Source organism: Ranitomeya imitator, chromosome 7, assembly GCF_032444005.1.
Source record: "Ranitomeya imitator isolate aRanImi1 chromosome 7, aRanImi1.pri, whole genome shotgun sequence".
Taxonomy (NCBI): Eukaryota; Metazoa; Chordata; class Amphibia; order Anura; family Dendrobatidae; genus Ranitomeya; species Ranitomeya imitator.
This window is the reverse complement of record NC_091288.1, coordinates 85878176-85902608: the sequence shown is the minus strand read 5'-3', so window position 1 is coordinate 85902608 and position 24433 is coordinate 85878176. Positions and strand designations below refer to the sequence as shown.

Genomic DNA, 24433 nt, shown 5'->3' with positions numbered 1-24433 from the left:
TAAATATGCACTTCACGGGACCTGTTTTGACAAATGTTTTTCAGCTATATTGATACCCAGGAGCATAAAAAGCATATGACAGTAAGGTGGTGCGTTACTAATGTGCTTTCCCACAGGCTTTATACAACTAAGACAGGAGAGTATGCTTAACACATCAAAGGAAGACATGTTGTTTTGGTGATGCACTAACTCACTACAGATGTTTTTAGGTCTGAACATCATAAACTCATCATATTGATATTGGATGTAAAGACTGATGTAAAATGCAGACCTTACTATGCAGCGTGACTTCAGTCGCATACATAGAGTAATTTGCAATATTCCTCCAGCAAGCAGACAACACATCTTTTCCAGGCCTATCTCCTGCTGTCTCATACTTGTTCTGTGCCACTATATCTTAAATAATATAATAAGGTGCCAGTATACCTTAGATAACTGTTGTCCCATGGCTTGTTTGGATGACAGCTATCTCTCCCAACTCTCCATATACATGCACACTCAGTATGGCTGAGCATGCACATGTTTATAAAAGGAAGCTATCATCAAAAAATGACCATGTGTTTATATCAGGTTTTTGCGTTACATGCATTTGTAAAAAAAAAAAAAAAGTCTTTTTTTTACATAACAAAATCTGTAATAATAAAGAGAAATCTTGCAATTTTCACCCTGGCCATTGGGAATTGTTTAGATTCCTAGACCCTGATTGATCAAATTGTTTATACCAGTTGGCATAAGGCTGGGTTCACATTGCGTTCTGCGCCTCCGTTAAACGGACTACATTACACCGCGGCATAACACGGTGTAACGTAGTCCGTTAACGCCACCATTGAAAGCAATGTCGGACGCATCGCTAGCGCACGCCCACAATGGGCGTGCGCTAGCCATGTGCCATCATTGAGTGACGGACCCTGAGACGCGGGCTGCAGCCGTCACCGCTAGCACAGATAGAGCTAGCAGATGCTCTATCTGCGCTAGCATGCTGCAAAACCAGCACTTGTGTTAACAGCAGCCCGTTAACGTATGTGTTGAATGGGCTGCTGTTAACGCAATGTGAACGCGGCCTAAAACACTTTTAAAAGTGGCAACAAAGAGTTACATCAGTTTCATCCAACTCCACTGAAATAGGTGTGGCTGATGAGGAGTTAGGATGGGACGGACCGTAGGTATGTTACTTGTCAAATTCATCAATAGTGTGGGTGTTTAAAATGCCAAAAAAAATGTAAAAGAAGGCAAATGCCACTATTAAGAGGAGCCAAATTCTAAGCGGTGTGAGCTTCTTATTTCTGCATGAGCCTTATTAAAACTGGCACAAAAAACTCCAGTGTTAGGCTACGTTCACATTAGCGTTGCGCGCCGGTGCGTCGGCGACGCAACGGCGACGCAACGCACGACGCTCAAAAAACGCGCGCAAAAACGCTGCGTTTTGCGACGCGTGCGTCATTTTTTGACGAAAATCGGACGCACGAAAAATGCAACTTGTTGCATTTTCTTGCGTCCGACGCTAGCGTCGGAAACGACGCACGTGTCGAAAAACGCTACCAAAAAAACGCACGCGTCCCCTATGTTAAACATAGGGGCGCGTCGCCGCTGCGTCGCCGCTGCGTCGCCGACGCAACAGCGACGCACATTAGCGGAACGCTAATGTGAACGTAGCCTTAATGTATCTGGGCCTTAATTCCTATTGTTTCAGGAAACAACACAAGTACATAGCCACAATAATCGGATCCAACCCTATTATTTGTGCTGAAGTCTTTAGTTAGCTAGTGCAGAGGTAATTCAATGGTTATCTGTCCCAAATGGTCAGTTGGTCCTCCAGGTTCATTTGAGTCTCCTCAAATGTATACCGGGGGCTTATGGTTATGTTGATATGCAGCAAACTCATCATCACAAAGTATGTTAAAAAATCCAGTTTATATATCTAAATAAGGTTGTTTCTGCAGCATATACATGGATTGCACACCTTGACCAAGATAACTATGATGCTCTATATGCAAATTGCCTCTTTTATCCTAAGTCATATTGCAAGACTTGTTAAAGGGTTGATTGTGACTTGTAGAATCACTACTTCCAACAGGTGACGCTATAGAGTTCAACGTAAATAGAAGTAGCGCGTGCACTATTAGGAATGGTGCAACAAGGTAGGTTCCCACACCTAGGTAGAATACGAAATAAACCTTGGCACTCAACTTAATGCTCAGGTGAACTTTAATGTAGTACTTAAACGTTTCGGACGAGCGGCGGATACCGCGTCTATACTGGGCACCTTCTGTTATCTTCCCGCAGCCTTTGCGCGCTTTATTCAGGGTTACTTCAGGCGCCGCTTGTGCCCCAGTCCTGGGATTAGTTTATTCCAGCCCTTCATTCACCCACTAGTACGTTACTGATGAAGGTCCTATGAATTGTGGACCGAAACGTTTAAGTACTACATTAAAGTTCACCTGAGCATTAAGTTGAGTGCCAAGGTTTATTTCGTATGCTATAGAGTTCAAGTCCTCTTTTTCTCCTTAGACCTATGATACTCAAGAAATTACTGCAACAAATAGGTCACATGTCAACTATCTTTAAAAACAAACAGAGAATGATTACGGTAGCTTACCCAATTTATTCACCTTTGGGGACTGTTGGCCACCTTCCTATGGAAAATAGCGTGGAAGTGCATTATCAGCATTTCTCTAGTGTAAAAGGTGACCACACTGGTCTTCACGAGAGCACAGAAAATCAGCAAGGACTTATCTGTGGGGCTGGGCAACCAGATGCCCTGTTATTCATGACAAGTATAAGGTTTTATTTTTTTAAACAAATAAAGTTTATTAAAAATTTGCAGACTGGAGTACATAATACAGTACAGCCCATGAATGAGCCAGTTTGATATGCAGAGTATCCCCAGCGTTCAGCTTACAAAGAAGAAAATAAGGAAAGCGTTTCAATGTATTAGATGCAAATGCAATACTTTTACACTATAATTCTGGACATTAATTAGCTATAGATTTACCAATAAAGCAATAAAAAATAACTATTTTTGCTATGTGTTTGGCTCCACTAAGGTTCAAGTAATCATAGAAATTGAAGCAAAGCCTTTATTGGAAGAAAAAAACACTTATATAAAAACCACACTGCCAAAAAATACTACTTACTAACCAAAACCAAAGTAATTGTATTAAAAAAAAACAGAATAAAAAGTTTACACACTAATCATCAGTCACCAGAATTCCTCCATCACCCTCCAAACTCCATCACCAGTCATAGTGATCCACCCCACTCACACCTTCCCCAAATGGGTCAAACAGTTAGCGAGGACCCTGTCCATTTACTCCAATTTTTAATGAACTTATCAAGGAAGTCCCTAGGTATAGAAATACTTTTTTTTGAAGGCAAGGAAAAGATTCTCTGCTACACACTGCCAAGCAATAAGCCAGGAATCAGTTAGGAGCAGCCTGTCTGAATTCACTGGGCACCATTCAGTTTCAATAAACAGAAGACATGTGGCAAGGGTCCTTCATTACAGACATCCCCTTACTGACATGTAGGAATCTAATCACCTGGAACCAATATCCCCTAATGTCCGGACAGCTCCATAGAAGATGAAAGAACATCCCTGGGGCCTCTGGAGACATCTGGTGTACTCATCCAGGAACTGGGGCTGGACCCGACTCATCCTCGCTGTGGTATAATATGTACCATGTAGGATATAGAGTTGTGTGGTTCTCTGAGTAGCTATGATCAACCAACCTTGGGGTATCCAAAGCAAGTTCCAATTGTTCTTCAGACAGAGGAACCATCTAACATAGTAACATAGTTAGCAAGGCCGAAAAAAGACATTTGTCCATCCAGTTCAGCCTCTATTCCATCAGAATAAATCCCCAGGTCTATGTCCTTCTAAAGAACCTAATATCTGTAAGATACAATATTGTTACACTCCAGGAAGACATCCAGGCCTCTCTTGAACCCCTCGACTGAGTTTGGCATCACCACCTCCTCAGGCAAGGAATTCCAGATTCTCACTGCCCTAACAGTAAAGAATCCTCTTCAATGTTGGTGGAAAAACCTTTTCTCCTCCAGACACAGAGAATGCCCCCTTGTGCCCGTCACCTTCCTTGGTATAAACAGATCCTCATATTTGTATTGTCCCCTTATATACTTATACATAGTTATTAGATCGCCCCTCAGTCGTCTTTTTTCTAGACTAAATAATCCTAATTTTGCTAATCTCTCTGGGTATTGTAGTTCCCCCATCCCCTTTATTAATTTTGTTGCCCTCCTTTGTACTCGCTCTAGTTCCATTACATCCTTCCTGAGCATCGGTGCCCAAAACTGTACACAGTACTCCATGTGCGGTCTAACCAGGGATTTGTACAGAGGCAGTATAATGTTCTCATCATGTGTATCCAGACCTCTTTTAATGCACCCCATGATCCTATTTGCCTTGGCAGCTGCTGCATGGCACTGGCTGCTCCAGGTAAGTTTATCATTAACTAGTATCCCCAAGTCCTTCTCCATGTCAGATTTACCCAGTGGTTTCCCGTTCAGTGTGTAATATTGATTCCTTCTTCCCATGTGTATAACCTTACATTTATCATTGTTAAACTGCATTTGCCACCTCTCGGCCCAAATTTCCAACTTATCCAGATCCATCTGTAGCAGAATACCATTTTCTCTTGTATTGACTGATTACATAGTTTTGTATCATCTGCAAATATCGATATTTTAATGTGTAACCCTTCTACCAGATCGTTAATAAATATGTTGAAGAGAATAGGTCCCAACACCGACCCCTGCGGTACTCCACAGGTCACAGCGACCCAGTTAGAGCATATACCATTTATAACCACCCTCTGCGTTACACACATTTTCCCCCAGAGCCAGCATTCTCATTTTGTGTACCAAATGCTAAATGATGTTGCCAAAACAATATACAGGGTCTCAATCCAGTCTCGCCCATACATGGAGTGGCCTAGTGCTTTCAACCAGTAGAAGAGCGTATAGGTAGGGGGTCAAACAGGGTTTGTTTAGTACAATAATAATATATGATTAAATGGGTTGTCTGGCCTTAGACTACAAGTCTGCAGTCACATTATATGACTTCAGACTTTGGAATCCTCACTCCGAGCCCACTGAGCGCTGTGAGGATTCACCGGTGCCGATGCAGGTGGGTGTGTGACCACAAGTATGTGATTAGCATACATTCAGTCACGTGCTGACTAGATGGGTGTGGACTCGCCCAATGCAAGTGTATTGAGAGGAACTGGACACAGTCTTGTCCTAATGTGGCCAGGAGTGTGCAAATCACAAACCTGTGCTCACATGAATACCTGTTCCCTGCACCAGCATCGGAGAATCTTCACAGAGTGCAGTGCGTGAGATGTGAGAATTCAGAAGTCTGCAGTCACATAGAGTGACTGCAGACTTGTAGCCTGCGGCCAGACATCTGCTTTAACCAATGTTTGCACCTTATGCAATAGATTCTTGAATACTGATAAGACGGAGGCAATAGTTTGGCACTTCAATAGTCCCAATTCATAAACCAATGGTTAAAATGATTCCTGCAGCCATGTAATAAATTAAGAAAGACTTTATGAGAACTGTCGAAAAGGGTTGCTCATAGGTGAGAATGAGACTTCTGCCAATTATTGAGAGGATTGAAGCTTTTCTTTCTTAATTAATATTTCAGCTTGTCTTAATGAGCATAGAACGTACTGTACATTGCCCAAAGATCTCGCACCTAAGTATAGAGAACTAATTAGACAAGTAGAAAAATGATTTATGGCTTCTTTGAAGAAACTGTTGCCAAAGTCTAAATTTTAAATTGATGGGAATGTATTATGTAATGTATAGTTTGTGCCATACAGTATTTTACCAATACTTCAGGATAAAATTTGGGGGGAAAGGGAGAAGGGAAGAGCTAGAACCAGAGCTTGTTCCTCCTCCTCCTCCCATCTACATATAATCTTATCAGCAATATAACAATCTGATTTCACTAAATAGAGATTTTAGCTGTAAATTGAGAAATGTGAAAATGACTGACGAGTCCTGAGGGAGAAAGAAGCAGGACTCCTGGTTCTCCGGTTTCCTCCCACACTCCAAACATACTGATAAGGAATTTAGATTGTGAGCCCCAATGGGGACAGTGCTGGTAATGCCTGTAAAGCGCTGTGGAATATGATTGCGCTATATATATATTTCTTTCTTTCCTTCCTTACTTCTGGCTAACAAATCATTGCTTGGTTTTTTCCAGGGAATCTGATAACATTACTGCCTGCTGCCACAATATATTTATACCATACCCTGGGAGACGGGCAGACTTGGGAAGAGACTTGAGACACTGAGACATGTGCAGCATGTTGGATCAATATTCCAGCTTAACCTGTTACTTATTTCTCTATGTTAGTGGTGGTGGAGTCCAACATGTTTACATCCATAGTATTTTGGAAATAAAGGTGCCATTGATATATTATTTCACCCAATCAGATGAGGATTCATGCCTTCTTCTTCTGCTGGACATAGACTATAATATTAAACAAGCAATCCCAGGACATCAACATTTTTATCCTCTTATTATATTGCAGCCATCATATTATATAGCACTGTGTACTTACAATTGCTCATTTTGCCTTTCTACTCAGGTAATTCTTCTCTTTTCCATTAGGTCTATGACATCATGTAATTAATAACTGACTAGCTGAATCCTTCTAAGCTCTATGTAGAAACAGGAGGTCAATTTTCACTGTATTTGTCATAAGTCAATGCAAAAGCAGCTGGGTCAGGTGTTGGATGGAGCAGCTGGGTCAGGTGTTAATGAGGGGAATGATAAATGCAGCGACAAGAAACTTCCTGTTTAACATTTACCAGAGAAAAGAGAAGAATTTACTGGATATAAAGGCAAAATGAGCAATTGTAAGTACACAGTGCTATGCAATATGATTGCAAGAGAATTAAGAGAATTAACACTTTGATGGAAGTGCTTCTTTAATAGATTGGGAAAAGGAGCACAGTTTATGATGTTTGTCTACTTCACGCTATATAGAATCAACAGATTCTGTCCCATATACCACATATATTACCTAACCATGAACAGGTAATAAATGAGCGATCGCTGGGGGCTGACCGCTGAGGGCTTCCGGTTGAGACAAAAAGAGTGTCCAAAGCTCCCTATGGGGCTGTAGCATCTCTGACCACCCCTCCATTAACTACCTATAACTTAAATGGCCAGTTAATGGAGCAGGGGTCTCACATGTTCATCAATGCTTCATTCAGACTGGGAATATTAAATCCCTCTGTTCTGAGAATCATTGAGGGTATGTGAACACGTCAGGATTTCTTGCAGAAATTTTCCTGACAAAAAAACGGACATTTTTGCCAGAAATCCGCATGCGTTTTTTTCACTTTTTTCATGCGTTTTTGACGCGTCTTTGGTGCGTTTTTTGTGCGTTTTTTTCCAAATGCATAGAATAGCGGGAAAAACGCAGAAAATCCGCAAAATTAATGAACATGCTGCTTTTTTACCGTGATGCGTTTTTTCGCGGAAAAAAATGCATCATGTGCACAAAACATGCAGAATGCATTCTAAATGATAGGATGCATAATGTATGCGTTTTTAATGAGTTTTTATAGCGTTTTTATCGTGAAAAAACGCAAAAAAAACCTGAACGTGTGCACATAGCCTGAGGGTCTCAGCAGCCAGACCCCAAACAATTATAGATTTATCATCTATATTGTGGTTGTGGATCCTGCTTATAGAACAACCCCTTTAAGCCATTTTAGTAAAATCAAACCCTTCCAACATACCAGCTGATACATGGAGAAATTCAATGGCGAAAATCCTTTGTTCTCTATTGGATTTCTATGAATTTCAGCAACTTACAAAACTTCTTTGTGATTCTATTAGATTTTCCTATAATGGAAATGTAAAAGATGGGGGTGTAGGGATGGAGGGGGATCTATTATTCGAAATAAAGCCCCATAACCCACAAATATTATCAGGTTATAAAATGTAAATGATCGCAGTTATTTAACACGATATTTTATAATTGATCATGTATATAACTATACAAGCTCAGAAGGCAAATCATCTCTTTTTTATATTGAGATCATATGTACATTTCACGGGTCTTCAATTCTGCGATTTCCGAGACTACTCCGGCACAAAAGCTCTAAAGGGACAAGTTACGGCTGCCAAATTCTTCTTAAAACAAAGGTTTTAAATTAGTTTAGTTTAGTCACGTTTTGTTTCCTGATTCAGTGCCAAAGATTGTACTGGATTTACCAGTGAAGTGTGAATGTATATATGACTCACTTGCTGCTTTATATTCTATCTCAGTAACATGTTAAGTGGAGGCTTTGGGGTAGTATGAAAAAGAGTGAAGTATATATTACATAAATTGCATTTAGTGTACAAGGGGGAGGGGGGTCTCAGAGCACTTCATACTAATATACTTTTCTCGCCAACAATATCTGCAACTTTACTGCATTTGGTCTATATAAGGATGTCTACAAAATGATAAGTTGTTGCACAACACTTTGGATAATCGCTTTAAAGTGAAAACTGTTAAGGTACCGTCACACATAACGATATCGTTAACGATATCGTTGCTTTTTGTGACATAGCAACGATATCGTTAAGGAAATCGTTATGTGTGACAGCGACCAACGATCAGGCCCCTGCTGGGAGATCGTTGGTCGCTAAGGAAAGTCCAGAACTTTATTTCGTCGCTGGACTTCCCGCTGACATCGCTGGATCAGCGTGTGTGACACCGATCCAGCGATGTCTTCACTGGTAACCAGGGTAAACATCGGGTTACTAAGCGCAGGGCCGTGCTTTGTAACCCGATGTTTACCCTGGTTACCAGCGTAAACGTTAAAAAAACAAACACTACATACTTACCTTCAGCTGTCTGTCCCCGGCGCTCTGCTTCTCTGCATTCCTCCTGCATCCTGTGTCAGCGCCGGCCAGCCGGAAAGCACAGCGGTGACGTCACCGCTCTCCTTTCCGGCTGACCGGCGCTGACAGTGCAGAGGAAAGCAGAGCGCCGGAGGACAGACAGCTGAAGGTAAGTATGTAGTGTTTGTTTTTTTAACGTTTACGCTGGTAACCAGGGTAAACATCGGGTTACTAAGCGCGGCCCTGTGCTTAGTAACCCGATGTTTACCCTGGTTACCGGGGACCTCGGGATCATTGGTCGCTGGAGAGCTGTCTGTGTGACAGCTCTCCAGCGACCAAACAGCGACGCTGCAGCGATCGACATCGTTGTCGATATCGCTGCAGCGTCGCTAAGTGTGACGGTACCTTTACATGCTGCTCGATGCAGAGGCAGCATGTATTCAGCACTCACTGTGTGATCTCAGCCAGTTATGTGTGACCCTGAAATGATGCAGCACTTAAGAGAAAAACAGACTTTATAAGCCAAGAAAAATCTCAAAAATTTAGCTTGATTTAAGTTGGTATACATGCAGCACATAAACACATGTTCACATTGGCTATAAAGCATACAAAACCTAAAAGAAACAAAATGAGCAAAAACCCTGCTATAACTAAATAAGGAAAAAGCAAAAGTGCATTTAAATAACCCAGTAATGCTGTTTTGATAAGGTTCTTAATATTAGACAGCGTAGGACCGTCCCAATCAGGGTCACCTTGTCGACAGTGGGATGGCTTTTATGTTAATTTTTTTTAATCAAAAACAGTATTACTAAGAACCCTGTGTTATTTAGATGCACTTTTGCTTTTCTACTTAGTTACAGCAGAGTTTTTGCTCATGTTGTTTCTTGTAGGTTTTGCTTGATTTATGGCCAATGTGAACATACGTTTATGTGTTGCATGTATACCAACTTAAATCAAGCTCAGTTTGTGTTTTTTTTCCTCTGTATTTTTGCATTCCGTGCAAGCCGGGGTGTGGCCTCCCTCTCCTGAGCTGGAAATGACATTTAAAGGTTTCCCCAGACTGGTGTCGATAGGTTGGGTCCCGGTCCTTTTGTCTGCTCTTATTAACACACTGAGGTCAACTCTTACACATGGTAAGGTTTTTAACGCACGACCGGGCCCGATCTGGGTCACCTTGTCGACAGTGGGATGGCTTTTATGCTGTTTTTGATCAAAACCGGTATTACTAAGAACCCTGTGTTATTTTAACGCACTTTTGCTTTTCACTTATTTAGTTACAGCAGGGTTGTTACTCATTTTGTTTCTTGTAGATTTTGTAGACTTTAAAAGCCGTTGGGAACGGAGACACGCTGGAGACTAATCGGACAGGTGGGTCTCTGGCAGCTTCGCCCCCTCGCTTCCCTGGATTGACAGGTTTCTACCTTTACATGCACGTAGACAGAGACCTGTTAATCCAGGGCATCAGATGAGGAGAAGAAGCCAGGGACCCGCCTATCCGACTAGTCTCCAGCACAGCTCAGTCTCCAGTAGATCTTAAAGTATACTTTTCTCTGCAATGCCGCAACGTTTCAGATAGAAACATACTTGGCTGAGTTCATACAGCCAGTGTCGAATACATGCTGCCCCTGGATCCTGCAGCATGTATTCTTAATATTATTTATTTATATAGCACCATTAATTCCATGGTGCTTTACATGAGAAGGGGTTACATCAAAATACAAATATCACTTACAGTAAACAAAACTAACAATAACAGACTGATACAGAGGGAAGTGGACCCTGCCCTTGTGGGCTTACATTCTACAGGATTATGGGGAAGGAGACAGTAGGTTGAGGGTTGCAGTAGCTACAATGGTCTTGAGGTGGCCGTGTGGTCATTACAGGTTGTAAGCTTCTTTGAAGAGGTGGGTTTTCAGGTTTCTTTTGAAGGATCCAAATGTGGTGGATAACCAGACGTGTTGGGGAACAGAATTCCAGAGGATGGGGGATATTCGGGAGAAGTCTTGGAGGCGATTGGGTGAGGAGCGAATAGGCATGGAGGAGAGAAGGAGGTCTTGGGAGGACCGGAGATTACGTGAGGGAAGATATTCAGAGATTAGTTTGGAAATATACGGAGGAGAAAGGTTATGGATGGCTTTGTAGGTCAGTGTTAGTAGTTTAAACTGGATACGCTAGGAAATTGGGAGCCAGTGAAGGGATTTTCAAAGAGGGGAAGCAGGAGTGTAGCGAGGAGAGAGATTAATTAGTTGGGCAGCAGAGTTAAGGACGGACTGGAGGGGTGCGAGAGTGTTAGCAGGGAGGCCACAGAGGAGGATGTTGCAGTAGTCGAGGCAGGAGATGATTAGGGCATGCACAAGCATTTTGGTAGAGTGAGGGTTGAGGAAAGGACGGATTCTGGAAATATTTTTGAGCTGGAGGCGACATATATGTGTAAAAATGGTGAAGTTAGTTGTCACGCTCACGCCCAGACTGGATGGCACGGGCGTGCGGGGGTGTGGCCCCACTGTGCCACAGACCAGACTACCCTGGTAGGGGCGTAACTAAGTAGCTTCCTTGGTATTCGCTGGAGCCTCTGTTGGTGAGGTCAGGCTTGTGTGGCAGGAAGCTACCAGGTACCACTCCAGGGTGATGCCTGACTGTGGCTGCTGATCCCACCAGAGGAACGGAACATAGATAGGCAAGGGGGCATGGCTGGCACTCTGGCAGACAGGCGGGCACGGCTGGGACACAGGCAGGCAGATGGGTACAACAGAGACACTGGCAGGAACGGCTAGGACACTGGCAGGCAGGCGGGCACAGCTGGCACTCTGGCAGGCGGGCACGGCAGACGCTCTGGCAGGACAGGTGGAAAAGAATGGTACACTGGCAGGGACGGTATATAGGCAGATATATGAAAACAGGTATGAACCTGTTCAGACAGGAGGACTTATGAATAGGTAGAGAAAGACCACAAGAGCAGTTGCAAAGCGGAAGCACAGGAGCTAGAGCCAAGAACAGAAATGCAGGAGGCGGGGCCAAGAGCTGGAGGCGGAGCCAAGTACAGAAATGCAAGAAGCAGAGACGTAGGAGCGAAGGAAGGTAGAACCGCAGGGAGCGGAGCCAGGTAGAAACGCAAGGAGCAGAGCCAGGTAGAAACACAAGGAGCGGAGCCAGGTAGAACCGCAAGGAGTGGAGCCGCAGAGCAAGAGCTGAGCAGAGGCAAAGAGCAAAGAAGGACCACAGAGTGCAGAGCCGAGAGCGGCGAAAAGCAAGACACCGAGTGCAGAGCTGAGGGCAGAGTAAAGCAAGACACCAAGTGCAGAGCTGAGTGCAGAGCAAAGCTACAGAGTGCAGAGCCGAGAGCAAAACCACAGAGTGCAGAGCAGAGCAGAGCAAGACAGAGTGCAGAGCCGAGAGCAAAACCACAGAAGGCAGATCAAGGTCATAGAATGCAGAGCAAGGAGCAAAGCAAGATAGAGAGTGCAGAGCCGAGAGCAGAGCAAAGCAAGACACAGAGTACGCACAGTAGAGAAAGCAAACCAAGACAGGGACATAGACAAACACAGGAACAGGACTAGACTAAGACAGAGTCAGGAATGGGAAAAGGCACAGAGACACGGACACAAGGGTACGATGCCCCACTGGGTGGCGGACACAGGCCAGGGTACGAAGCCCAACTGGGTGACTATACAAGGACACAGGCCAGGGTACTACGCCCCACTGGGTGGCAAACACAGAACACAGACCAGGGTACAACGGCCAACTGGGTGGGGGACACAATAGTCACAGATACAGGGCCTGGCACCTCAGCAGAAAAATAACTGACTGAGGGAGTAAGTTGCACAGGCCCCCACCAATGGGTGGGGAAGTCTTAAATACAGGAAGCCTCATGGCGATTGGCCGGGGACACCTTAGCAAGATGCACACAGTCTCAATAAGAAACAGGAGTTGCCAGCGCCGCCACCCTATGCACACAGACAGAGCATGCACAGAGCAAGCAGCAGACATGAGGCACACAGCATGGAGCTGACAGCAGAGAGAACTCAGAGCATGGACCAGAGAAGTGAGTGACTTTGTGTGAAAAGCAGGTGGGGAATGGGAGGCCATGCAGTGATGCCAGCAGGGTTGTTACATTAGTGTTCCTCTCTCTGGCACCCCAAGTGGTTAAATGTATTTTACAGTAATGTATGTTATCCGAAAGCAAACCTCCTGGGGCTTCAGTATAGCCTAGACAGGGTTAACTATACTGGCAGGCCCAGATTGGGGAGAAGAACTGGTGGTTGTCAACAACAGAAAGTGGAGTCCAGTTCAGGGGGTGGTGGTGGTGTAGTGTTTACAGTGGTAAGGCCGCAGTGGGCTGCTAGGGACAACATGAGCCTATTACTCGGTGCACTGGATTGTCATATCACCATTCCGCGCAGACCCACCTCTTGGTCCTGGAACCTCAAGATGACAGTAACGGTCTTTGGGCACGTCAAGCCTCTGGGACTGCAAGGCAAGGTGGACACAGACTCTCAGAGGCAGAAGGTAATGGAATCCGAGTGCACTGCCTTTGGTGGAGCAGAATTCCCACTGTCAGAGGAGTCAATAGTAAAAGGGATGTTCTACCCAGACTGAGTGTTAGGGCTGACGTTATGTCCAGTACCTCAAGGAAAGACTATAACCTGTTGGTCCATATCCCACATGCTTTACTGTAATGACTGCAAACTGCTCAGTAAACTTTTAACTGTTAAAAGCATTTGGTGACCCTTAGATTGTGTGCTGCAGTTGTGGAAGATGGAAGCCTGGAACCAGTCGATGCCTATGGCCCACAAGTAAGTGTGATGCACCCCACACAAAGTAGCACACCGGGACTTGGAGATTTTGCTGTACGGTGCCAGAGGGTGCAGAAGCAGCAGTTCATCCACGACTACCCCACCCAGGCACCTTACATACAGCTCTAGCAAAAATTAAGAGACCACTGCAAAATTTTCAGTTTGTCTGATTTTTCTCTTTATAGGTATATTTTTGAGTAAAATGTAAAATTGTTCTTTTATTTTATAAACTACTGACAACATGTCTCCAAAGTTCCAAGCAATACATTTTGTATTTATTTTCTGAAAATGAGAAATGGTCAAAATTAAAAAAAAACCCAGTGCTTTCAGACCTCAAATAATGCAAAGAAAACAAGTTCATAATCATTTAGAAACAACAATAATGTTTTAACTCTAGAAGATTTCAGAAATCAATATTTTATGGAATAACCATAATTTTTAGTCACAGCTTTCATGCGTTTTGGCATGCTTTCCACTAGTCTTTAACACTGCTTTTGGGTGATGTTATGCCATTCATTTACAAAAATTTAAGCAGTTCTTCTTTGTTTGATGGTTTGTGACTATCCAAACTATCTTCCTCTTGATTACATTCCAGAGGTTTTCAATGGGGTTCAGGTCTGGATTTTGGGCTGCCCATGACAAGGATTTGATGTGGTGGTCCTTCATCCACACCTTGATTGACCTAGCTGTGTGGCATGGCGCATTGTCCTGCTCGAAATAAACAGTCCTCAGAGTTGGGGAGCATTGCCTGAGCAGAAGGAATCAACTGTTTTTCCAGGATAACCTTGCATGCGGCTTGATTCATATGCCCTTCGCAAAGATTAACCTTCCCAATTCCAACCTTGCTGAAGCATCCCCAGATCATCACCGATCCTTCACCAAATTTCACAGTGGGTGCAAGACACTGTGGCTTGTACGCCTCTCCAAGTCTCTTGTCTAACCATTAGATGATCAGATGATGATCTGGAACGCTTCAACAGATCCCGCTGATTCTGAGATTGTTTTTTCGTGGCATATTGCACTTCATGTTAGTGGTAACATTTCTTCGATATTACTTACGATTATTTATGAAAAAAACGGAAATATGGTGAAAATTTTGCAATTTTCAAACTTTGCATTTTTATGCCCTTAAATCAGAGAGATATGTCACAAAAATAGTTAATAAATAACATTTCCCACATGTCTACTTTACATCAGCACAATTTTGGAAACAAATTTTTTTTTTGTTAGGGAGTTATAAGGGTTAAAAGTTGACCAGCAATTTCTCATTTTTACAACACCTTTTTTTTTTAGGGACCACATCACATTTGAAGTCATTTTGAGGGGTCTATATAAGAGAAAATAATGAAGTGTGACACCATTCTAAAAACTACACCCATCAAGGTTCTCAAAACCACATCCAAGAAGTTTATTAACCCTTTACGTACTTCACAGGAACTGAAACGATGTGGAAGGAAAAAATTAACATTTAACTTTTTTTTGCAAACATTTTAATTAAGAACCATTTTTTCTATTTTCACAAGTGTAAAAACAGAAATGTAACCATAAATTTTGTTATGCAATTTCTCCTGAATACGCCAATACCCCATATGTGGGGGTAAACCACTGTTTGGGCGCACCGCAGAGCTTGGAAGAGAAGGAGTGCCGTTTTACTTTTTCAATGTAGAATTGTCTGGAATTGAGATCGGACGCCATGTCGCGTTTGGAGAGCCCCTGATGTGCCTAAACAGTGGAAACCCCCCACAAGTGACACCATTTTGGAAGCTAGACCCCTTAAGGAACTTATCTAGATGTGTGGTGAGAACTTTGAATGCCCAAGTGCTTCACAGAAGTTTAGAATGCAGAGTCGTGAAAATAAAAAAATATTTTTTTTTCCACAAAAATTTTTTGTAGCCCCCAAGTGTTGTCCAATTTATCCTGAGTACGCTGATGCCCCATATGTGGGGGTAACCCACTGTTTGGGTGCACGGCAGAGCTCAGAAGGGAGGGAGTACCATTTGACTTTTTGAGCGCAAAATTGGCTGTCGTGTTTGGAGACCCCCTGATGTAACTAAACAGTGGAAACCCCCCAATTCTAGCTCCAACCCTAACCCCAACACACCCCTAACCCTAATCCCAACCCGATCCATAATCCTAATCACTAACCCTAACGATAATCACAACCCTTACCCCAAAATAACCCTAATGTCAACCCTAACCATAACCCTAATCAAAACTGTTATGAAAGGTAATTCAGTACCACAATGGACATAGAGGTCAGCGCACATACAGTGACCTGGCAATAACCCAAAAAACAAGAACGAGCTCTGAGACGTGGGAACTCTGCTGACCGCAATCCCTAATCCTCTCCAACCACACTAAAGGCAGCCGTGGATTGCGCCTAACGCTCCCTATGCAACTCGGCACGGCCTGAGAAACTAGCTAGCCTGAAGATAGAAAATAAGCCTACCTTGCCTCAGAGAAATACCCCAAAGGAAAAGGCAGCCCCCACATATAATGCCTGTGAGTTAAGATGAAAAGACAAACGTAGAGATGAAATAGATTTACCAAAGTGAGGCCCGACTTTCTGAACAGAGCGAGGATAGGAAAGGTAACTTTGCGGTCAACACAAAACTCTACCAAAACCATGCAAAGGGGGCAAAAAGACCCTCCGTACCGAACTAACGGCACGGAGGTACACCCTCTGCGTCCCAGAGCTTCCAGCAAGCAGTAAAAAACAAATTGACAAGCTGGACAGAAAAAAACAGCAAACAAATAGCAAAGAGGAACTTAGCTATGCAGAGCAGCAGGCCACAGGAACGATCCAGGAGGAAACAGGTCCAATACTAGAACATTGACTGGAGGCCAGGATCAAAGCACTAGGTGGAGTTAAATAGAGCAGCACCTAACGACTTCACCACATCACCTGAGGAAGGAAACTCAGAAGCCGCAGTACCACTTTCCTCCACCAACGGAAGCTCACAGAGAGAACCAGCCGAAGTACCACTTGTGACCACAGGAGGGAGCTCTGCCACAGAATTCACAACACAAAACCCTAAATCCAACACACTCCTAATCCTAATCTCAACCCTAACCTCAAACCTAACCCTAATCCCAATACACCCCTAATCACAACCCTAACCTTAACCCTAATCCCAAACCTAACCCTAATCCCAAGCGTAACCCTAATGCCAACCCTAACCCTAATACCAACTCTAATCCAAACCCTAACCCCAAATCTAACCCTAACTTTAGCCCCAACCCTAGCCCTAACTTTAGCCCCAACCCTAACCTTAGCCCTAAGGCTACTTTCACACTTGCGTCGTTTGGCATCCGTCGCAATCCGTCGTTTTGGACAAAAAACGGATCCTCCAAATGTGCCCGCAGGATGCGTTTTTTTTGCCCATAGACTTGTATTGCCGACGGATCGTGACGGATGGCCACACGTCGCGTCCGTCATGCACTGGATTAGTTGTGTTTTGGCGGACCGCCGGCACAAAAAACATTCAATGTAACTTTTTTGTACGTCGCATCCACCATTTCTGACCGCGCATGCGTGGCCGTAACTCTGCCCCCTCCTCCCCAGGACATAGATTGGGCAGCGGATGCGTTGAAAAACTACATCCGCTGCCCACGTTGTGCACAATTTTCACAACGTGCGTCGGTATGTCGGGCCGACGCATTGCGACGGCCCCGTACCGACGTAAGTGTAAAAGAACCCTAACCCTGAATTTAGCCCCAACCCTAACCCTAAATTTAGCCCCAACCCTAACCATAGCCCTAACCCTAGCCCTAACCCTAGCCCTAACCCTAGCCCTAACCCTAGCTCTAACCCTAGCCCTAACCCTAGCCCTAACCCTAGCCCTAACCCTAACCCTAACCTTAGCCCCAACTGCTCTTCTCCTGTCTGCCGGCAGATGGCGATAGATGGCGGGCGCACTGCGCATGCGTCCGCCATTTTCTTTTTCCCGGCAGCCAGGAGGAGCAGCAGGAGGATCCAGGGACACCGGTAAGTATAATAGGGTCCCCGAATCCCCCTATTTCTCTGTCCTCTGATGTGCGATCACATCAGAGGACAGAGAATTACACTTTGATTTTTTTTTTGCGGTCGCCGGTAAACAGTTAATTACCGGCGATCGCAAAACAGGGGTCGGTAAAACCGACCCCGATCATGTTCTTTGGGGTCTCGGCTACCCCCGGCAGCTGAGACCCCAAAGATTCACCCGGTGCCGGCGGGCGCACTGCGCATGCGCCCGCCATTTTGAAGATGGCGGCGCCCACCGGGAGCCACGAGGAGCACCGGGGGAGATAGGTGAGTATCGGGGGGCTATCTGGGACCCCTTTTCTCTGTCCTCTCATGTGCGATCACATCGGAGGACAGAGAAATTTTAGATCGCTTTTTTTTTTTGCGATCGCCGGTAAACGGTTAATTACCGGCGATCGTAAATGCAGGGTCGGTTAAAAACCCCCCGAATCATGTTCTCTGGGGTCTCGGCTACCCCCGGCAGCCGAGACCCCGGAGAAAATCCGACTTTGGGGGGCGCTATTCACTTTTTCCACAGCGCCGTTAATTAACGGCGCTGTGGTTTAAGTACCCTTAGCGGCCGCCGTTAAAAGGCGTATCGGCGGTCGCTAAGGGGTTAAAGGAACTGTCCAAGATATTACCCCTCCCTCCTAAAAATATAATCTGAAAGTGCAAAAAAAAAAAAGATACAGATACCAAAAGGAGCCCCGTTTCCTTTACAAGCTTTTCCTGAGTTGCTTTTTTCCGTGTTCTATGTCACTGGGGAGAGTTGTGCTCCCAGGACTGAAGTTTTTGGGATGAATGTTTGTGACAGGTTCTCTTTAATAGACACTACCTTATGTGAATACCAAATGGAATAAACATATTGTTTCTATTCAAAAGTTATGCAATATTATTTGTCATACATATTTAGCACCATACATCATGAAGTTTTTATTCTCTTTGTACTGTTAACAACCGCTCTAACATCTGTAATGGTGGTAGAGGAAGGGCGGGGACATAGTCTTTACAGAAATTTTATTTAGTTTCATTTTATGTTAACAATATAATTACTTAATTATTAAATTGAAGGATTTAAAATGAAAAACAATGAGACCATCTGAGATTGGTTGTCATCATTCATTGTCAGGGCTCCAAGTAATAAATAGCAACAAGCAGTAATAATAGTGTTCATAGTAAGAAAAAAATATTAAATGGATGTTCCATCTTCTTTAGGAATGAATGAAAGTTATGGAAACAATGTAGCATAACTGACAAGACTATTTCCATGATCCCAGTTACCCATGGCTGCTATACACTAACAGCGATTCCTATCTCAGACCTGAATGGTTGAGATGACAATACCATTTTAGGGCTCTTTCACACATCCTGATATTTCCAGTACTGGAAAAAACAGTACTGGAGATATCCATGTCCGTGTGTTCAAAATGTTTGCCACCCGGGTGCCGCATCAGTATCACATGTGTCAGCGCCTGGGAATCAGCACTACTGTTCGCGCTGTTCCCTGGCACCGGGTGCTGAAGAAAACTCACATCATTGTCCCCTGCTCACTCAGTGATTAGTGCTAGCAGGGGACCATGTTGAAAGTTGTATTCAACGGATAACATCGGAAGCAGGCGGCTGATGGGAGTATTCATCTGCCAGCGTCTGCGCTATAAATATATATTTTTTTTATTTGGTTCCTCTGTGTTTTTGATAACCAGCCAGGCAAAGCTAACAGCTGCAGCCTGCAACCTTCAGCTGTCAGCTTTAGCAAGGCTGGTTTTCAAGAATTCAGGGGTCCCCACACTGTTTTTTTGTTAAACTATTTAAAGAAAAAACTTTTAAAAAAAATTGGCATAAGGCCCCCCATTTTTTATAGGCAGATAATCTAAAGTAGACAGCTGGGGGCTGGTATTCTCAGGCTGGTAAGCAGACATAGATATTGGCTCCCCAGCCTAAAAATAGCAGCCCACACCACCCCAGAAAAGGTGCATTTCTTAGATGTGCCAATTTTGGTGTTTTGCCCAGCTCTTCCCACTTGCCCTCTGGTTGCAAGTGAGGTACAGGTTTGTGGGGTTGATGTCACCTTTATATTGTCCAGTGACAACAAGTCCATAAGAAGCCTTTCCATTACTAATCCTATAGTTATATTGTTATAAACACACAGCCAGAATAAAGTCCTTTATTTGAAATAAAAACAAAACACACTTTGACTTGTTTTATTTAAAAATAAACACAGTAATACTCACCCAATGCCCATTCCACTGAAGCCATGGTCTCCTGTAAAAAAAGAGAAAATAATAAACAAAAATACTAGCCTAACGTCCATTGAATTGAAGCATCATCTCCTGTAGTAAAACAAAAATAAAAAGTAACAATATCCCTCACCTGTCCAATGTTCTGTCCCATGCTATGATCCACATCTGCGATAAATAGTTTTCAACCTGGACGGTGCCAAGATGCCACCGTAAAGGCTGAAAACCTGGAAAAACTGGGGAATGAGCTGCTGCAAGTGTACCATAACATTCCAATGGTGACCGCATGTCACTGAGGCTGCATTCCCAGCCAGGCCCCTGAATTGCGGTGACCTTAGCACCATGAGAAAAATTCTCATGGTGCAGCACTCAGCTCAGCAAGTTCACCGTAGTTCACCATGAACTTAATGAGCTGAACGGTGGTGAACTCACTGAGCTGAGCACTGCACTGTGCACATATAATAGATGTGCTTTTTCTGGGGCAACTACAGGCTGCTATTTTTAGGCTGGGGAGGGCCAATATCCATGGCCCCTTACCAGACTGAATAGAAGCTCCCAGCTGACTGCTTTAGCTTGGCTGGTTGTCAAAATGGGGGGGACCACATGCCTTTTTTTTATTATTCATTTAAATAATTAAAACAAACAGAGTGGGGACCCATGTATTCTTGATAACCAGCCTGGCTAAAGCTGACAGCTGAGAGTTGTAGCCCGCAGCTGTCAGTTTTGCCTGACTGGTTATCAAAAATACAGGGGAACCCACGTAACTTTCTTTTAAATTATTCACTTATAGCACCGGCTGATGAATAATCCCATCAGCCACCGCCTGCTCTCACTGTTATCAGTTGAATACAACTCTCAACATTGTCCTCTGCTCGCGCTGATCGCTATGTGAGCAGGGGACAATGATGTGTGCCATCTTCAGCTCCTGGGAACAGCGCAAACAGTGCCATTGATTCCCAGGGATCAGTACATGTGATACTGATGTGGCACAGTGGTGGAACACGGTTGTCACATGTATGCCACACGTATTAAACACACGGACATCTCCAGTACTGTTTTTTCCAGTACCGGAAATATCAGGATGTGTGAAAGAGTCTTTAAAGTGTACTTGTCATTGCACATGAAAATCTTGTAGAAAAGCATTGTCTTACTGCCCTCAATAAGCAAATAAAGTTGCTGTTGGCACACATACCAGTCTAATATCTCCAAAAACTGTCAGGACTCCCATGAACTATAACTTGCCATCCACCCCATTTGTCAGGATGGTGCTCAACATAAGCACTCTTACTTTCTAGCATGCATTTTGATTGGAATGGTCCAGTGGCTTGCCTGCTTGAACTGAAAGCCCACCTCTCTGTTTTGCCTATATGTTTGACAGACAGGAGAGCAAGAGCAGAGAGACAAAGATCCCACCCCTACTTTTAATATTCTGTGCTATAGATATTATACTACTTGCCATAAGACTAAAATCTACACTTTGATGATGGAGGAACATTTTTATTTTATTTAGCGGTTTAGCTAGAATACGTTGCTCAAGAGAAAAAAAAAGCAAAATAAGCTTTGACTCCATGACGATGAACAGTTTCCTGCCATTCATGGTAGTATCACTGCAATACTACAAGTTGCAGTCAACTATAATGTTCTCCTGTGTAAAAGCATTACATTGTGTCCATTGTAAAAAAGGAGAGCCCTTAAGCATAAATCTACCAATGTGCCATCCTTACAAACCTTCCCCACCGTTAAGATTTTTATTGATATGGTTACTCAAGACATATTATCATTACCTGAAAATAACACCAAACCATATGCCGATTCTGAGGAAAGAGGAATAATCAGTGAATTAAAAGAGCGGGATGATGTGGTATTTGTCACAACACAGCTGTCGGGTGACCCGGGACCAGCGGCTCCTTCACTTTCCCTAACACTAGGGGGCGCCCTAGCTCACCCTGCTCCCCGGGATACATCAGATGGCGAAGAAGCCAGGCCTCTCCCCTTGCCTTATCTCCTAAGTTAGCTCTCCGTCTGTTCTCTTCCCCCACCCAGGGAAGAGGGGGCACTACCGTGCATCATAGTACACTGTTATGACCTGGTGGTCAGGACAATAATAGACCTGGTGGTTAAGAGCACACGGAATGACCTGATAGTTACTGATAATATAGGACGAGCTCTGGGACGTGGGAACTCTGCTGACCGCAATCCCTAATCCTATCAAACACACTAGAAATAGCCGTGGATTGCGCCTAACGCTCCCTATGCAACTCGGCACAGCCTAAGAAACTAGCTAGCCCTGAAGATAGGAAAATAAAGCCTACCTTGCCTCAGAGAAATTCCCCAAAGGAAAAGGCAGCCCCCCACATATAATGACTGTGAGTAAAGATGAAAATACAAACACAGAGATGAAATAGATTTAGCAAAGTGAGGCCCGACTTACTGAACAGACCGAGAATAGGAAAGGTTACTTTGCGGTCAGCACAAAAACCTACAAAAAGACCATGCAGAGGGCGCAGAAAGACCCTCCGCACCGACTCACGGTGCGGAGGCGCTCCCTCTGCGTCCCAGAGCTTCCAGCAAGCAAGACAACAATAAAAAATAGCAAGCTGGACAGAAAAATAGCAAACCAAAGAAATACAAGCTGGAACTTAGCTTCTGCTGGGAAGACAGGTCACTAGAACGATCCAGGAGTGAACTAGACCAATACTGGAACATTGACAGGTGGCCTGGAGCAAAGATCTAAGTGGAGTTAAATAGAGCAGCAGCTAACGAATTAATCTCGTCACCTGTGGAAGGAAACTCAGAAACACCCACCAGAGGAAGTCCATGGACAGAACCAGCCGAAGTACCATTCATGACCACAGGAGGGAGCCCGACAGCAGAATTCACAACAGTACACCAACCCGACAAAACAAGGCAACACAAACAAGGGTTAACAAAACTCCAGGCATACAAAATATTCACTCACATGTAACAGAGAAAAAACACCGCAGTGTCAATGTGTGAGCAGGTTGTGGGATGCAGTATCGGACCGGAGGCAGAGCAAGGGTTAACGTGGGATTTATTTTAACAGTGGATACTCTATGGAGGGAGGAGACGGGATAAAACTGATTTGAGCAGTAATTGTTAACTTGGAATAAAACAGGTGCGAGCAATTTGCAGGGGAAGTTCAGTAATGTTACATTTATCAGTCCGATGATGTCAGAATCTGGAATCCTGAATTCAAGCGGTGGCACCAAGGCTATCGCACACAAAGGATAAGGAGTTACCACGCATACAAACCAAGCAACAGTCACAGATAACTCCTCCAATTCTCCTTCTCATACCAACTCCTCTCCCTCCATTAGCCATGCAGTAATAAAGCTAGCTATGACAAGGATTTGTAACAGAGCCCAGATTATAAAGGGAAATGGAGTGGCTAACCGATCACAGCTGTGAGCACAGGGATTTCCAACTTGGCTGATTAACCCCTGTTCTGCCAGAAGAAAGAAACACAAATGAAGGAAAAGTGCTTCATCTCAGTGCTGGAGTAGGAGCAATCAGACGCTGCGGTCTTCTGGCTCCACTCTGTTGTGGTAACCCTGTGACAGTATTTATGCTCAGTGAGAAGGGTGGCAACATGGTCATTTGGCCACAAGAGAAATACATCCAGGAAGCAAGGAGACAACTTAATAATAATGAGTGTTACAGATCCTTCTGGAGTGATCCCACATCTCAATTCTTGGAGGAACACTGTAAGATGTTTAATCGAGGGTGGAAGGTAGGAGCAATAACCAAGAATGAAAAATATTTTTGGGGGTGAGGGGGTTAAAAATCCAAAAGTCGTGACATTTCACATGCTCCCCAAGGTCCACAAAAACCTTGAAAACACACCCGCTAGACCAATTGTCTCTGGTACAGGGAATCTGACAGAAAAAGCCAGTCAATGGCTAGATCAGGAATTAAGATCTTCCCTCCTATACCAGAGATGCTAATCAAGCCCTACAGGAATTACATAACACCAAATTAGGCCAGCAAGAACTACTTGCAATTTGTGATGAAGAGAGCTTATATACTAGCATAGACCAAGAAGAAGGCTGTGGGGTCGTAAATGTCTTTCTATATTCAAAAACTTTGAATATAGTCAGGAATGTAGGGAATTCGTCCTGAATCTATTGAAACATATTTTGAAAAGGAATTATTTCCTCTTCGATGGCCGCTTCTATCTCCAAATGCGGGGAACCGCAATGGGAGCACCTATGTTTGCAAATCTATATCTAGGATAGGGGAAGGAGGAGTGTGTTTTTTTCTGAGTAAATGTCATCTTTTGTTGATCAGATTGTAATGTGGAAACGTTACATAAATGACATCCTCATAATATGGAGAGGTATTGAAGAAGACTTGAGAGAATTCATTAATGTCCTCAATAACAGATAAATCTGAAACTCACACTCTCCTTCCATAAAGACCAAATCCCATTTCTAGATTTAATGATTCTGAGACACAGAAAATGTGATCCAGACTGATATATTTAGAAAACAGACTGCAACTAATA

At 43.8% G+C, this 24433-nt stretch overlaps 1 protein-coding gene across 3 annotated transcripts in view; it reads right to left on the bottom strand.

Annotated features, from left to right (window-relative positions):
- The window catches only part of KIAA2012 (KIAA2012 ortholog), a 401298-nt gene that overhangs the window by 240829 nt on the left and 136036 nt on the right, over positions 1-24433 (bottom strand). The window lies entirely within an intron of this gene.